Source organism: Carcharhinus amblyrhynchos, chromosome 14 (assembly GCF_965287045.1).
Source record: "Carcharhinus amblyrhynchos chromosome 14, sCarAmb.v2.hapA, whole genome shotgun sequence".
In the NCBI taxonomy this organism is placed as follows: Eukaryota; Metazoa; Chordata; class Chondrichthyes; order Carcharhiniformes; family Carcharhinidae; genus Carcharhinus; species Carcharhinus amblyrhynchos.
The window spans coordinates 20,748,931-20,765,118 of record NC_137337.1 but is presented as its reverse complement, the minus strand read 5'-3'; the positions used below and the strand labels follow the sequence as shown (position 1 = coordinate 20,765,118).

Sequence of the window (16,188 nt, the reverse complement as noted above, 5' to 3'; positions counted from 1 at the left end):
ACACTTGGGTACACTGAGGGAGAATTTAGCACGGCCAGTGCACCTAACCAGCACGTTTTTCAAACTGGGAGGAAAGCAGAGCACCCAGGGGAAACCCACGCAGACAAGGAGAGAACGTGCAAATGACCCAAGCTGGAAATCGAACCCGGGTTGCTGGCATTGTGAGGCAGCAGTGCCAACCACCGTTCCACTGTGCCACTCCATCTTATTCAATCTCTCCTTAATTTTCTCTAAGAAAAATTCCAGCTTCTCTCATCTCTCCCTGTAACACAAGGCCCTCACCCCTGGTACAAATGTAAGAAAAAATGCTGAGGAGGTTCATGGGTGCGGTGCTAAGAACTAGCTGCAATACTGCAGCCAAGACCTAACGACTGAATTGATCTGTTAATGTTTACATGTTATGAGGATTGAATCACTTGTGAACTGATCTAATTTAACTGCGCCATCTTAAAAAAGCTGGCTTAATTTACATTATGAACCAAATAGAGAAAAATCCAACAACAGGATATTGTATAAGGCAGCATCTTACCTGAGTAATTAATCATTTTCACATTCTGATCTCTTAATGGATGCTTTTAGTACCTTTCTCAGCATTTATCATTCCCTTTGCTTATGCCATCCCTGTCAATTACCACTCCTCCCCATCCTCATTGTACAAATGTTGTCTGATTTTCCTCGTTTTCAGCTCTGACGAAGGGTCATCCAGACTCGAAACATTGACTCAATTCTCTCCCCACAGATGTTGTTAGACCTGCTGAGGTTTTCCAGCATTTTCTGTTTTTGTTTCAGATTCCAGCATTTGCAGTATTTTGCCTTTATCTGAGTAACTCTGCTGGAAACGAATTATGATCTTAGTACATGTAGCACATGTTTCCTATGTGTCATACTTCAAATAAAAAAAAGGAACAAAGAAACAAAGGCAATTGTTTCACAACTGTTGGAATGTAGTCTGGACGGCTGCGTCAACACTTCCAAAGTCAGGATTATGACTTTCACTCTCAAGATAATAAATTGATTGTTTGACTGAAACTGAACTTACTTCCTAAATAAATTCTGCATTCTTAAGAAACCACACAAATTCTACCTGAGTGGAATATTGCATTCTGCATTACATGGTGTAATACTTGGGCTTTATAAAAGGGCCTTGAAGGGGCAGCAAAGTGGCACAGTGGTTAGCACTGCTGCCTCACAGTGCCAGGGACCTGGGTTCAATTCTGGCCTCGGGTCACCATCTGCGTGGAGTTTGCACATTCTCCCCACGTCTGCATGGGTTCCATTTGGGTACTCTGGTTTTCCCCCCACAGTCAAAAGATGTGCGAGTTAGGTTGATTGGCCATGCTAAATTGCCCCTCAGTGCCAGGGGGCTAGCTAGGGTGAATGGATGGGGTTATGGAGCCTGGGTGGGACTGTGATCAGTGCAGACTCGATGGGCCAAATGAGCTCATTCTGCACTGTATGATTCTATGATTAAGAACAGGAGTAAACCCCTTCGAGTCTGCTCTGCCATGCCTTTCAATAAGATTTCAATGAACTCCTGCCTTAAGTCCCCCCTTGTCATACTATCCCCACTCCTTAATTTTCCAGAAATCTCTATCTCAAAAATACTCAATGACTGAGCATTCACAGCCCTCTGGGACAGAGAATTCCGAAGTTTCACAACTCTGAGTTACGGAGGTTCTTCTCCTCCCAGTGTTATTCAGTTGACCCCCTGTTCTGCGACTGTAACCCATTGTTCTGCACTCCCCAGCATCAACCCTTTGAACTTACCATTCAACTTAGTGAGAATAACACTATACTGAACCCACAAATAGTGCAGCATCACAGAAAAGTGAATTATTGCATTGGTAAATTGAAACTTACAGATTCAAAAGTTTTACCCTGTGGTACATTAACAGTGCTTGTTCTAAGCAGTCTGAAAATTGTTGCCATCTGTATTAAGTTATCCTTACATGATGTATGATTGGATTTCCACAAAGAACCTAAAAAGCTGGAGAGCTAAAGAACCAGGCAGGCAGGGGAACCCTAACACCCTTCCCCCACACCCCAAAAAAGACATATTCCACTTTTTATATCCCTTTTGGAAGATCTCAAAACAAGAACAGAAAACCAAAGAAATGTAGAGCTTGATCTTTCAGGATCTGACAGAAAGAATGAGGTAACATTTCACTTCCCCCATGCTGACACTATAGTTACGAAAGCCGACTAATGCCTCTACTTTCTCAGAAGACTAAGGAAATTTGATATGTCCACTAACAACTTTCACCAACTTTTACAGATGCACCATAGAAAGCATTCTTTCTGGTTGTATCACAGCTTGGCATGGCTCCTGCTCTGCCCAAGACCACAAGAAACTACAAACAGCCGTGAACAAAGCCCAGTCTATCATGCAAATCAGCCTCCCATCCATTGACATTGTCTACACTTACTGCTGCCTTGGAAAAGCAGCCAGCATAATTAAGGATCCCATGTACCCCAGACATACTCTCTTCCACCTTCTTCCATCAGGAGAAAGATACAAAAGTCTGAGGACATGTGCCGACCGACTCAAGAACAGCTTCTTCCCTGCCGCCATCAAACTTTTGATTGGACCTACCTTGCATTAAGTTGATCTTTCTCTACACCCTAGCTATGACTGTAACACTACATTCTGCACTTTCTCCTTTCCTTCTATATGAATGGTATGCTTTGACTGTATAGCACACAAAAAACAATATTTTTCACTGTGTATTAATTCATGTGACAATAATGAATCAAATCAAATTGTAACCTCTAAACAGTTCTGATACAGCGTGAATCTTTCAACAAAACACTAACCTGTCACCCCAAAGGGCCTGGTGCATATTTCCAGCATTTCTCGTTCAGGTTCAAGATTTGCCCTTTTTCTTCTTATCATAGAGTCATACAGTGCAGAAGAAGCCCTTCGAGTCTGCACCAACACACCAGAAACACCTGAACTCCCACCTAATCCTGTCCATCAGCACTTGGCCCATAGCCCTGAATCAATCTGGAGGCAGCTGGAAAGAATGCTTTAAAGATAAAATCGCCTTAGTCTCATGGTAGCACTGGATGCTCTCCCCTGGGGAGAGGAAGGAGAGCTGACTGGTGACGATTATAACCTGAGGATCATCACACCTCAGGCGAGGGGCAAGGTACTGTGCTAGCAAATACAGTATTAAAAATACATAACACATAAACATACGGTACGAAATAAAACTGGATCATTCAGCCCAGGGCAAACCTCCAAGCAGTGCGCAATGCTATTAATGTTAGGAATCACGAGTTGATTTCTCTGCATTTTTACTGACACCAGACCCTCTCTGGCTCAAGGCGAAAGTGAGAAGAAAAGCCAAAGGGTTGGTTTCCTATTGTATGAAGACCAGGTTGGTGAACACATCTATCGTCCCTTTTAAACACAACTCAGTGCCCTCTCCTCTTCCGCCTGTGTACGTTCCTAAGACCTTGGAAACCTTTCTCAAGGCGCAGAGAAGCCCCTTTCACCTACCGGAATAACTTGGGTCTCATTCACTCCTCCTGCTCCCTGGGGATCGTACGGCCGCACCGATTGTCAATGCACGCAGCCTCTGCCCCTCTCTATACTCCACTGAAAGAGGAACTCGCCACTGACTGACGTTTGGAACAACCAGTGAAACAACTCCCAGCAAAATTCCCATGACAGACTGCCCATCAGCTGAAACGTAAGCAAGGGAGGAGGGAATTGCACTGAGATTACACAAAAAAAACATATTCTATAAAACTGGTGGTGTGCATTAAGTTTCTTTGTTCTATACGGAGATAGAAAAAGTGGACATCTTCGGGGAGGTCGGGTGGAAGGATTTTTTTAAAGAAAATGTTAGCCAATGCCATCTGGAATTGTGACACATGGTGGGTTATGGCTTTAAAAAGCTGTGATGTGGAGATGCCGGTGTTGGACTGGGGTAAACACAGTAAGAAGTCTCACACCTTCCACACACCTCATGAAGGAACAGCGTTTCGGAAAGCGTGTGCGTTTACTATCAAATAAACTGGTTGGACTTTAACCTGGTGTTGTGAGACTTCTTACTGTGTTTAAAAAGCTGTCCCATGGGGAAAAAAAATGTGTATCACAGCTTAGTATGGCTCCTGCTCTGCCCAAGACTGCAAGAAACTACAAAAGGTCGTGAAGGAAGCCCAGTATATCATTCAAACCAATCTCCCATCCATTGACACTGTCTACACTTCTCACTGCCTCGGAAAAACAGCCAGCAAAATCAAGGGCCCCATGCACCCCAGGCATTCTCTCTTCCACCTTCTTCCATTGGGAAAAAGATACAAAAGTCTGAGGTCATGTACCAGACGACTCAAGAACAACTTCTTCCCAGCTGCCATCAGACTTTTGGATGGACCGACCTTGTGCTAAGCTGTTCTTTCTCTACACCCTAGCTGTGACTGTAACACTATATTCTGCACTCTCGCCTTTCCTTCTCTGTGTACAGTATGCCTTGTCTGTATAGCATCAAGAAACAATACTTTTCACTGTATGCTAATTCATGTGACAATAAATCAAATCATTTTAAAAATTGGGAAATTACTATTTTCGTTTTGTGTTAATATCAAGCTGCATTTTATGGTTTATGGCGAATCTTTCCTCATTATTTTCAATCAACTGCATTTACCAAAATAACTAACTATTTATAATCCCTTGTCGGCAGTATGGTGGCACAATGATTAGCGTTGCTGCCTTAAAGCGACAGGGACCTGGGTTTGATGCCCGGCTGGGCACACTGTGTGGAGTCTGCACGTTCTGCCCATGTCTGCGTGAGTTTCCTCCAGGTGCCCCGGTTTTCTCCCACAGTCCTAAAGGTGTGCTGGTTGGGGGAATTGGCCATGCTAAATTCTCCCTCAGTGTACCTGAACAGGTGTCGGAGTGTGACGAATAGGGGATTTTCACAGTAACTTCATTGTAGTGTTAATGGAGGGCTACTTGTGACACAAATAAATAAATTTTAAAGTTGTCACTAATATAGCCAGCCTTCCAGGAATTAAACATTAATCTCCTGCGGGGAACCAGAGGAGAAAATTGAAAGCACAGGGAAATATTCCCCCTCCCCCTCAATGTTTACTGGATTATTAAAACATTGAAGATGTGAGGATTCCACCCCCATACCATGCTTCCTGGATTAAGTGACGATGTGGGAAGAGGTTGGTTTTACTCAGTGGACCAATTGGAATCGGGAAGTGATGTGAACGTAGGGCTAAATTAATCCTATTTCCTGGAAATCAGCATGAATGCAGAAAATGCTGAGTCAATCAGTGACTAGTTCCAACAAAAATTTATTGGGAACAAAAATCTCTCCTACAATGTAACTTGTCTGCAGTTTTGTATTTGGGAAGTAAAAAGAGGGAAGCTGCGTGAAAACAAAAACTTCATTCATAATCATAAGCATCACTAACTGTTTCTCAAGGGTTTTCATCATTTTTGAACATGGACATGCATGGGGAGAGGGATGTGTAGTGTACAAGTATAGGGTGGCACAGTGGTTAGCACTGCTGCCTCACAGTGCCAGGGTTCAATTCCCAGCTTGGATCATTATCTGTGTGAAGTCTGCACATTCTCTCCATGTCTGCATGGGTTTTCTCCGGGTGCTCTGGTTTCCTCTCACAGTCTGAAAGACATGCTCGTTAGGGTGCATTGGCCATGCTAAATTCTCCCTCAGTGTATCCGAACAAGCGTCGGCGTGTGGCACTTGGGGGTTTTCACAGTAACTTAATTGCAGTGTTATTGTAAACCTAATAAATAAACTTTAAAAAGACTAAATTGCCCATCCTTGTCAGTCCTAGCAAAAGCTGCTCTAGGTATTTTTGAAAGACTTTCTAAACCCATTTTGATTTGTATTCCCCACTGTGACACTCCCTTTGATTTATTCCTACTGTCCCTATATTTAACAAATGATACTTTTTCTTTTTTCCCTGTTAATCTGTTCTTTAGTTTTTTTTATGTTTTGGGATCTGGGTGTCGCTGGTTAGGCCAGATTTATTGACCATTCCTTATTGCACTTGAGAGGGTGGTGGTGAGTCACCTTCTTGAATCATTGATGGTAGCGTGGCGGCACAGTGGTTAGCATTGCTGCCTCACAGCACCAAGGACCTGAGTTCAATTCTAGCCTCAGGTGACTATCTGTGTGAAGTTCGCACATTCTCCCCGCGTCTATGTGGGTTTCCTCTGAGTGCTCTGGTTTCCTCCCACAGTCCAAAGATGTGCGGGTTAGGTTGATTGGCCAACCTAAATTGACCCTAGTGTCAGGGGATTAGCAGGGTAATGATGTGCTGTTATAGGAATAGGGCCTGGATGGGTATGTGGTTGGTGCAGACTTGATGGGCTGAATGGCCTCCTTCTGCATTGTAGGGATTCTATGATTCTACGGATTCTATGATTCTTTGTGTTGTAGGGATACCCACAGCACTAATATACACCCAATTTTGCTAATGAGTTGCCTATACAAACTGAATGTAAGCATCCCACTTCTATTTAATTCATTCAGCCTAAAATTTATATGTAGCAATTTTAAAATCATATAGTCCCCAAATCTTTTTGGTTGAAGGATCTCTTTTCAAATGAGTTAGTATTACAGGCACCAATCTAAATTATATTACAAACGGTGTTAAATGCTTTCTGACAGAGCAATGAAAATATTTGATGGACAAGAACCCAGCTGTACAATGCTTACTGGCCAGTTTAAACCAGTTCAATGAATTCTGTTCTAGCGCCCAACACAGCAGAAGTTAACAACAATCAGGAGACAACCAGGTGATAATGTGCACTGTAAATCTTAGTGTCACTCCTTCATGTACGCTGTCTTCCTCACATATGGCGACTGCACTTTGCTCCTGCCTTGCACCAAACATGCCCGTCCAACCACTGCTCATTTGTTTACTCTGGATTACTTCCTGTGGTCATTCATTAATGGCCTGGAAACAACAGCAGGCAAGCCAATTTCCTTGATACCCCTAACTTGTTTCAGAATATCTTCTCCTCTCAATGCCTTTGAACCTTTATGTCTTCAAATTTCACAGAGCATCTGGAAAGTCTACAGACTCCAACTCCAGTTTTAAGAACCACTGTTCTAACTGACAGAAAAATGTTAAGGGCTTCATACGATTGAACAAACAACACATGGTATATTTATGGAAACATAGAATCCCTATAGGAGGCCACTCTGCCTGCACCATCAACAATCCCACCAGGACTATCTATTTACACTGCCAATCCCCTGACACTAGGGGGCAACTTAGCATAGACGATCCACCTAACCTGCAAATGTTTGGAGTGTGAAAGGAAACTGGAGCATCTGGAGAAAACCCACGCAGACAAAGAGACAACTTGCAAACTCACACAGACAGTGACTCAAGGCCAGGACTGAACACGGCTCCCTGGCGCTGTGTGGCAGCAGTGCTAACCATTGTGCCACCGTGCCACCCATATTCCCAAAACCCGTAATTGAACCAAAAGCAATGCCATGAGAAAGTACATTAGTGTTGACATACACAATATATATTTGTGTTTGTGATGCATCACTGACATCTGGTGGATTCAGCAGAGAGTACATTAGCAGAATGAAAGCATTGCATTAACTTAGATGGGATTTACCAATATATCCATTTTGGTAGGGAGGCTTCAATGCAATTCAAGCAGTTATTGTATTTACTGTTCTGTTTTGTGTAACAGGTGCTGTCTTTTAGAAGTTAGTACAGAAGACCAAAGAGAATGATAAAAATCCTTCAGCACAAGAAAGCCATGCAACCCAGCCCTCCTGTGCCAGAGAGCTGTCCAATTGCCTCTGAATAGACATCGGTTGGGAGTGTCTGGCTGTTGCTGCCAGTGGATTTTCCAGTCCCACTGACGGAGGTTGCCAACAACATGAAATCCCATTGACACTGGGATCAGAATATTCTGCCCAATGGCGGTCCACCTCAGCCACTGCAGAATATTCTGTGGTGGCTGTGAGGGCAGGAAAATTCTGCCCATTATGTATATTAAGGGTGGGAATTTTTCTGCCCCCATTTTCATCTGGTATGAAAGCCGGTGAAGGAACCAACAGAGCTCCCCAAATGGCTTTTACGTCATTGGGATTTCCATTCTGCCTGTTCCACCTCCCCTATCAATAAGATAATGATGTCCCTTCCATGAAAGATCGAGAACCCCATTATCATACATTTCAATATCATTAACGGCTTCACCGCTCTGTTATCCCTCCATGTTAAGATCCTTACCCCTGATGTCAGGTTAGAGGGGTTTATAACAGCATTTGACAAATGGGAACCTGGTGAATGGTCCCCACCGGGGGCTTGCGGGTAAGCACCACAGTACACTTACCAGGTGAGAGCAATACCCTAGCAGTGCTGGGGACTGGGATTTACAGTTGGTGAGATCCAAGGGGATGGAGTTCCCAAATGTCCATTTGGGGAGTGGGGGGGAGGCAAGGTTGCTGGCAGGGCAGACTCTGAAAGTGCTGTTGTTGGAGCCAACGAGGGAGCGAGCTATCTTGGATCTGGTGCTATGTAATGAGGCGGGTAGAATTAGGGACCTTGTGGTGAAGGATCCTCATGGGGAGAGTGATCATTGTATGGTGGAGTTTCTGGTGCAGATGGAGGAGGAGAAAGTGGGTTCCCGGACACACGTCCTTTGTTTGAATAGAGGGGAGTACGGTAGGATGAGAGAAGAATTGGCGAATGTGGACTGGGGGAGCACGTTGGAGGGAGGGTCTGTTGAGGAGCAGTGGAGGATCTTTAAGGAGATCTTTCTTGGTGCTCAGCAGAAATTTATTCCGATGGTCAAAAAGGACAGTAGGAGGAGAGGTAATAAGCCGTGGATAACGAAGGAGGTGAAGGAAAGTGTTAAATTAAAAGCGGAGGAATTTAGAGTAGCTAAGAGTAGTGGGCGAGAAGAGGATTGGGAGAGGTTTAAATGTCAACAAAGATTGACAAAGAAGTTGATAAAGAAGGGTAGGAGAAACTATGAAGCTGGGCTAGTGCTTAATATAAAAAAGGATAGCAAGAGTTTTTATAAATATCTAAAAAGGAAGAGGCTGGCTAGGGTGAATGTTGGTCCTTTAGAGGATGAGAAAGGGGACCTAGTGGTAGGGGATGGGGATATGGCTAAGGTATTGAATAACTTTTTTGTTTCTGTCTTCACAGAGGAGGACGTGAATAATTTGCCGGGTGTTAGCGATGGAAAGGTGGTAGGACTGGAGGGTCTTAATGACATTACTGTTACTAGAGAGGCGGTGCTCGACAGACTGGAGGGTCTGATTGTGGACAAGTCCCCAGGACCGGATGGAATGCATCCGAGGGTTCTGAAAGAAATGGCGGAGGTGATAGTGGATGCCTTGGTGGTTATTTTCCAGACGTCGCTGGATTCCAGGGAAGTGCCGGATGATTGGAAAACGGCTAATGTTACGCCGTTGTTTAAGAAGTGTGCCAGGCAAAAGGCGGGAATTATAGGCCGGTTAGTTTAACGTCTGTGGTAGGTAAAATGTTAGAATCTGTCATTAAGGAGGAAATTGCGAGGCATCTTGAAGGGAATTGCTTGATAGAGCAGACGCAGCACGGTTTCATTAAAGGGAAGTCGTGTCTGACAAATTTACTGGAGTTCTATGAGGATGTGTCTAGGGCGGTGGATAGAGGAGAGCCGGTGGATGTGGTCTTTCTAGATTTTCAGAAGGCGTTTGACAAAGTACCTCACAAGAGGTTATTGCAGAAGGTCGAGGGACATGGAGTTGGGGGTAGGGTGTTAGCGTGGATAGAGGATTGGTTGTCAAATAGGAGGCAGAGAGTGGGGGTCAACGGGTGCTATTCGGATTGGCGGATGGTGACTAGTGGAGTGCCCCAGAGGTTGGTGCTGGGGCCTCAGCTTTTTACCATTTATATAGATGATCTGGAGGAGGGAACCGAGTGTAGGGTGTCGAAATTTGCTGATGACACCAAGATTGGGGGAACGGCAAATTGTGCGAAGGGTGTGGAGAGTCTGCAGAAGGATCTAGATAGGCTGGGTGAATGGGCCAGGAAATGGCAAATGGAATTTAATGTTGGCAAGTGTGAGGTGGTCCACTTTGGTAGGAAGAATGGTAGGAAGGACTATTACTTACGGGGTGAAAAACTGCAGCAGGCGACGGTGCAGAGGGACCTCGGGGTCCTTGTGCATGAGTCGCAAAAACCCAGCTTGCAGGTGCAGCAGGTGGTCAGGAAGGCGAATGGGATGCTGGCCTTCATAGCGAGGGGGATTGAATATAAAAGTAGGGAGGTCTTGCTGCAGCTGTATAGGGCATTGGTGAGGCCGCAGCTGGAGTACTGTGTGCAGTTTTGGGCGCCGCACCTGCGCAAAGATATTTTGGCCTTGGAGGGAGTGCAGGGGAGGTTTACTAGGCTGATACCGGAGTTGAGGGGGTTGAGCTATGAGGAGAGGCTGAATAAACTGGGCTTGTACTCGTTAGAGTTTAGAAGAATGAGGGGAGATCTCATTGAGATGTATAAGATAATGAATGGGATGGATAGGATAGAGGTGGAGAGACTCTTCCCGCTCAAAAAAGACAGTAAGACTAGGGGGCACAGCCTCAAGATAAAAGGGGGGCGGTTTAGAACGGAGTTGAGGAGGAACTTCTTCACTCAAAGGGTGGTGAATCTCTGGAATTCTCTGCCCGTTGAAGTGGTGGAGGCTGCCTCGCTAAATATTTTTAAGACGCGGGTTGATGGGTTTTTGATAAGAGAGGGGATTAAGGGTTATGGGGAGAGGGCGGGAAAGTGGAACTGAGCCACGACAGATCAGCCATGATCTTATTGAATGGCGGGGCAGGCTCGAAGGGCTAGATGGCCTACTCCTGCTCCTATTTCTTTTGTTCTTATGTTCTTATGTTGTGAGGTCATGGGACCCATCTCCAGGATTTTTATTACTTTCCATTTCTGGAACCAAAGGAAAGAAAATTGCAAGACAGTTGCTAGAAGAACTAAAGTCAAAATCACATCTCTTATTCGCTGAAACTGTGCAGAATGGATATGATAAAAAGATTACATTCTGAGGTTGTCCCACAGACATGGAGAGTTCTAAACCTCTAATGCTTTGATTGGCACTAGATACCATAAAAATTGCGAAGCAGGAAAGACCATCCAATTAGATCGTTAAACAGAAAAAACTGACAGAAAACGCAAATCCAAATGATAATCGGGGAAATTTAAACTGTATTGAGAGGTGTTCACCAGACACAGCAGGTCACTTGAACTCAAAACAAGCAGTGGATACATTCTTTGTAATTCTACACAGCATTGACCAGAGTTTTCTGGGCCTAAATACCTTAGACCAGTTCCAGCATCAAAAGTGTGGCACAGTGGACTCACATGTCCTACCCGTGTACAATCAGGGTTACTCGCTGCAAGTTACATGAGCAAATATCCTGTGATTAAATATTCAACCTCCAGAATACACCCAACCTGAGGTAACAGCTCAACATATAAATGTTTATGTGATGTGATCCCATCATATTTTTGTCCAAATTGTGCAATTATTTCTTTTAAAAAGGGAGATATTGTGACACAGTGGTAGCATCCCTACCTCTGGGCTAGAAGCTCCAGCTTCAAGTCCTGCTTCAGGATTTGCTGGGCATGGAAGGTTCATTAGGAATGTGGCCAAACAAGTTGATTATCAGCCTGTAAATCCCTCCAACTTGCCAGATGGCAGGAGGTAAAAGTAGGAGAGTTTCCTGGTCGGCCACACTGGAGAGAGCAATGGCAAACCACCACAGCACTTTGCCAACCATAATCGGGGGCCAATCCAGTGCAATTCCATGGTCTCCAATGCCCTCATAAGCCATGGTACCTGAATGAAAAAGAGGACTTTAAATAAAAGTGACTATCATGCAAAGGTACATTGGCGTACTGAGACTCAGCCACAGCTTCTTGTTGGATATGTTCCTGGTGATTCTTCACATGATCTTCCACTTCCAAACATTCAAAAACCCTTTTCACCATTGCCAATATTAAAAGTTTTCCAAGAAAATAAATTAACATTTTTTCATACCTCAATGATTTTTCTCCAGGTTTCACACATTAGTGGGTTAATCTTGAATTAACCTCTTAGGAGGTTAATCTTGAATTTTTGGGGCTTCCAGGACAATTCTACACTCAGTGAAGGTAAACACAGAAACAGTTGCAAAATGTGGACAAATCATAGAATCATAGAATCCCTATATTTCAGAAGGAGGCCATTCGGCCCATCGAGTCTACACCAACAACAATCGCACTCAGGCCCAATCCACTTAACCCCATGTATTTACCCTGCTAATACCCCTGGCACTATGGGCAATTTGTCATGGCTGATCAACCTAACCCACACATCTTTGGACCATGTGATTGAGATTCACATGTGATACATTCAATATCCAGAGTTACCAGTCTAAAGATCAGTCTGGGAAAGAGCTGGTAATGTGTTCTCCTTCTAAAGTATCAGCTCCACAATTAATATTAATTCCTGAATTTTATGTTTTCAAAACACACACAAGAAACTACAAAGGGTCATGAACGTAACCCAGTCCATCACACAAACCAGCTTCCCATCCGTTGACTCCGTTTACACTACCTGCTACTTTGGGAAAGCAGCCAGCATAATCAAGGACCCCACTCATCCCAATATACTCTCTTCCACCTTCTTCCATTGGAAAAAAGATGCAAAAGTCTGAAAACGCATACTGACAGACTCAAGAATATCTTCTTCCCTGCTATCATCAGACTTTTGAATGGTCTTATCATATTTTAAGCTGTTCTCTTTGCCCAACCTGTAACTGCAATACTATATTCTGCACCATTCCATGGCTGTCACAGCGGCAAATGAGCAGCATGGTGGCACAGTGGTTAGCGCTGCTGCGACACAATGCCAGGGACCCGGGTTCAATTCCTAGCTTGAGTCTCTGTGTGGAGTCTGTACATTCTCCTCCTGTCTGTGTGTGTTTCCTCCCACAGTCCAAAATATGTGCTGGTTAGGTGCATTGGCCATGTTAAATTCTCCCTCAGTGTCCCTGAACAGGTGCTGGAGTGTGGTGACTAGGAGATTTTCACAGAATCTTCATTTAAGTGTTAATGTAAGCCTACTTGTGACACTAATGAATAAACTTCAAACATTAAACTCCTTCCGTTATACTCTCTGAACAGTATGTTTTGCCTGTACAATGAATAAGAAACAATATTTTTCACTGTATCCTAGGATATCTCAAACAATGACACGACGGAGTACAGCAAAGAGATAGAGAATCTGATGAAGGGGTATGGCGACAACAATCTCTCCCTCAATGTCAATGAATGAATGAGATAGTCATCGACTTCAGGAAGCTTGGAGGAGGACATCAATGAGGCCAAAATAGAAATGGTCAAGAGCTTCAAGTTTTTAGGTGTGCAGGTCACCAATAACCTCTACTGGTACCTGCCTTTACTTTATCAGACTAACAAAATTTGCCATGTCCACTATGAGTCTCACCAACCTTTACAGATGCACCATAGGAAGCATTCTTTCTGATTGTATCACAGCTTGGTATGGCTCCTGCCTTTAAAGACCGCAAGAAACTACAAAAGGGCATGAACGAAGCCTAATCCATCAAGCAAACCAGCCTCCAACGCATTGGAGGTAGTTTCCCGCTGCCTTGGCAAAGCAACCAGCATAATTAAGGACCCCATACACCCCGGACATATTCTCTTTCAGATTCATCTGTCGGGAAAAAGATAGAAAAGTCTGAGGATACGTACCAACTGACTCAAGAACAGCTTCTTCCCTGCTGCCATCAGGCTTTGAAATGAACCTACCTCGCATTAAGTTGATCTTTCTCTACACCCTAGCTATGACTGTAACACTACATTCTGCACTCTCTCCTTTCCTTCTCTATAAACAGTATGTTTTGTCTATATAGCGTGCAGGAAACAATACTTTTCACTATATACTAATTAATATGACAGTAAATCAAATCAATTACAAAATAAGTTTTATTTGGTTTCCAGGGCCACAGTGTGGAATTTTGATTACTATTCCTCAATTCTCTTAGTTTCAGATCCCTATAGCAGCTCCTGGAACAAATGGGTACAAGGCATTTGGCCTTCTACAATTTTACATTCTTAAGCACACTGTTCTTATCCTAACTGCTTGTATTTTGCTCAATCTCCACACACAATTCATATGCCAGACCTGAAATATTCTAGGATGCCACATGTAACATTGCTCAACGAGTTTGTGATCTAACTTGACAATGCTTGCATTGGAATACCTAACTTGATTACAACTCTCTAAATTATTGTGTAAAACAATTGAGTCCAGTTCTGTGTTGATAATTAGAGAGGAATCTGATGATCCCATCTCAACTCTCATCAGATATTCTCAAGTTTGAAAATATTGCTGAAAAGAGAAACATGTTTCCATCTCGTTCCCATCAGGACAAATGCAAGAATGCCAAATTTCAAACAATCACAAAAACTTATATTACAGGAGAAAAGGGTGCAGTTTGGTTGGCAAGTCGACACTGATTGGCTGAGGCAATGTCTTGACAAAGGTAATGGGAAACTATAGGCTTCTCTTGCTTCTGCATAATTCAAAAAATGTACAAGGCTTGATCATATTTCTCTTGCTTTCAGAGTGCAGATCCATTGCATATGAATGTATGCTCTTCTAAATTTTAAGTTTAAAGTTTATTTATTAGTGTCACAAGTAGGCTAACATTAACACTGCAATGAAGTTACTGTGAAAATCCCTAGTAGCCACACTCCGGCACCTGTTCAGGTATTCTGGGGAGAGCTTAGCATGGCCAGTGCATCTAACAAGCATGTCTTTTGGACTAACCATGATCCATATTATTGTTATTGTACAATAGCATCTTCCTGTTGCCATATGTATATAAAATCAAACCAGAGTAAACTAGTTTCAGTTGGCTTGACATGTGGCATACTGTCTCTCCTATCCTGAAAAGATATCAAGGTTATGAGCTCGGCTGATTATATTGAATTGGTAGTTCCTGTAGCTATTATCATACTTAGAATTGTTTAGCAAACGCTGTCCTGCTGTGAAACATCTAACACTAAACATTTTGTCTGAGGGTTTGCAAGCAAAATCTGGTTGAGTAGGGTCTGCGCTCAACATATTCTAAGGCATGGGGTCTTTCCTGAATAAGAAATTACTGCAGCACTATCTGTAAAATGCTTTGAGATGTCCTAAGATTGTGAAACACATGAAACAAAATAGCAACCTGACATACATTGCGCAGCACCATCTTGCAATATCTGGGACTTTTGGCCAAGATCAAGCTTCAGGTCAAACCCGAGATAGGTTGCGGTGTCTTCTCAGCTTGGATTTTGGTTTTCTGTCTAATGGGGACCTTGAATTGGATTAAATTGGAAGTTGAATTTGGTTTTTGGAGCAAGCAAGGAATGGATTCAGGTTTGCTTGGTCCACTGAGTATTGAGTGTGTAACTTAAGGATGGAATAAAATAAATGTTAAAAAAAATCCCTCCAACTGGTTCATGTCTCTGGGCCATTGCTGGCCCCAACTTCCTTCAACAGTTCTTTTTAGTATTTATAGTTTACTTCTTGTGTCACAAGTAGACTTATATTAACACTGCAAGGAACTTACTGTAAAAGTCCCCTAGTCACCACACTCCGGAGCTTGTTTGGATACACTGAGGGAGAATTTAGCATGGCCAATGCAGCTAACCAGCACATCTGTTGGACTGTGGGAAGAAAACGGAGCATCCGGGGGAAACCCACACAGACACAGGGAGAATGTGCCATCTCCACACAAGCAGTGACCCAAGCCCAGAAATGAACCTTGGTCCCTGGTGCTGTGATGCAGCAAGGCTAACCATTGTCTGCCCTAACCTGAGGAAGAAACAGCCAGTTCCAAAAGCTAGTGGTGTTTGCCACCAAATAAACCTGTTGGACTTTAACCTGGTGTTGTGAGACTTCTTACTGTGTTTGCCCTAACTTCATCAGGAACAGTTTTCAATTGCCCCATTTTAAAAAAACAAACATGCACATGTAGCTAATTGACCATGGGGGGGGTGGAAATAGGACCCAGCGGCGTCTTTTTCATTATTCCCCACTGGAGCCTTCCTCATGCGTAAGAAGCGTCGTGACGCTGGTGCGTGTCTTCGTCATGACGCTGGTGTGTGCCCGGCGTTTCTGTCAGGCGGGCG

At 43.6% G+C, this 16,188-nt stretch overlaps 1 protein-coding gene across 1 annotated transcript in view; it reads right to left on the bottom strand.

Moving 5' to 3' along the window:
- The window catches only part of lgmn (legumain), a 47,707-nt gene extending 44,069 nt beyond the window's left edge, over positions 1-3,638 (bottom strand). Inside the window, exon 1 of the mRNA XM_080202375.1 lies at positions 3,503-3,638. The gene's annotated coding sequence lies outside the window, so the exon portion shown is untranslated. The remainder of the gene's footprint in view (positions 1-3,502) is intronic.
- Positions 3,639-16,188: the final 12,550 nt, after the last annotated feature.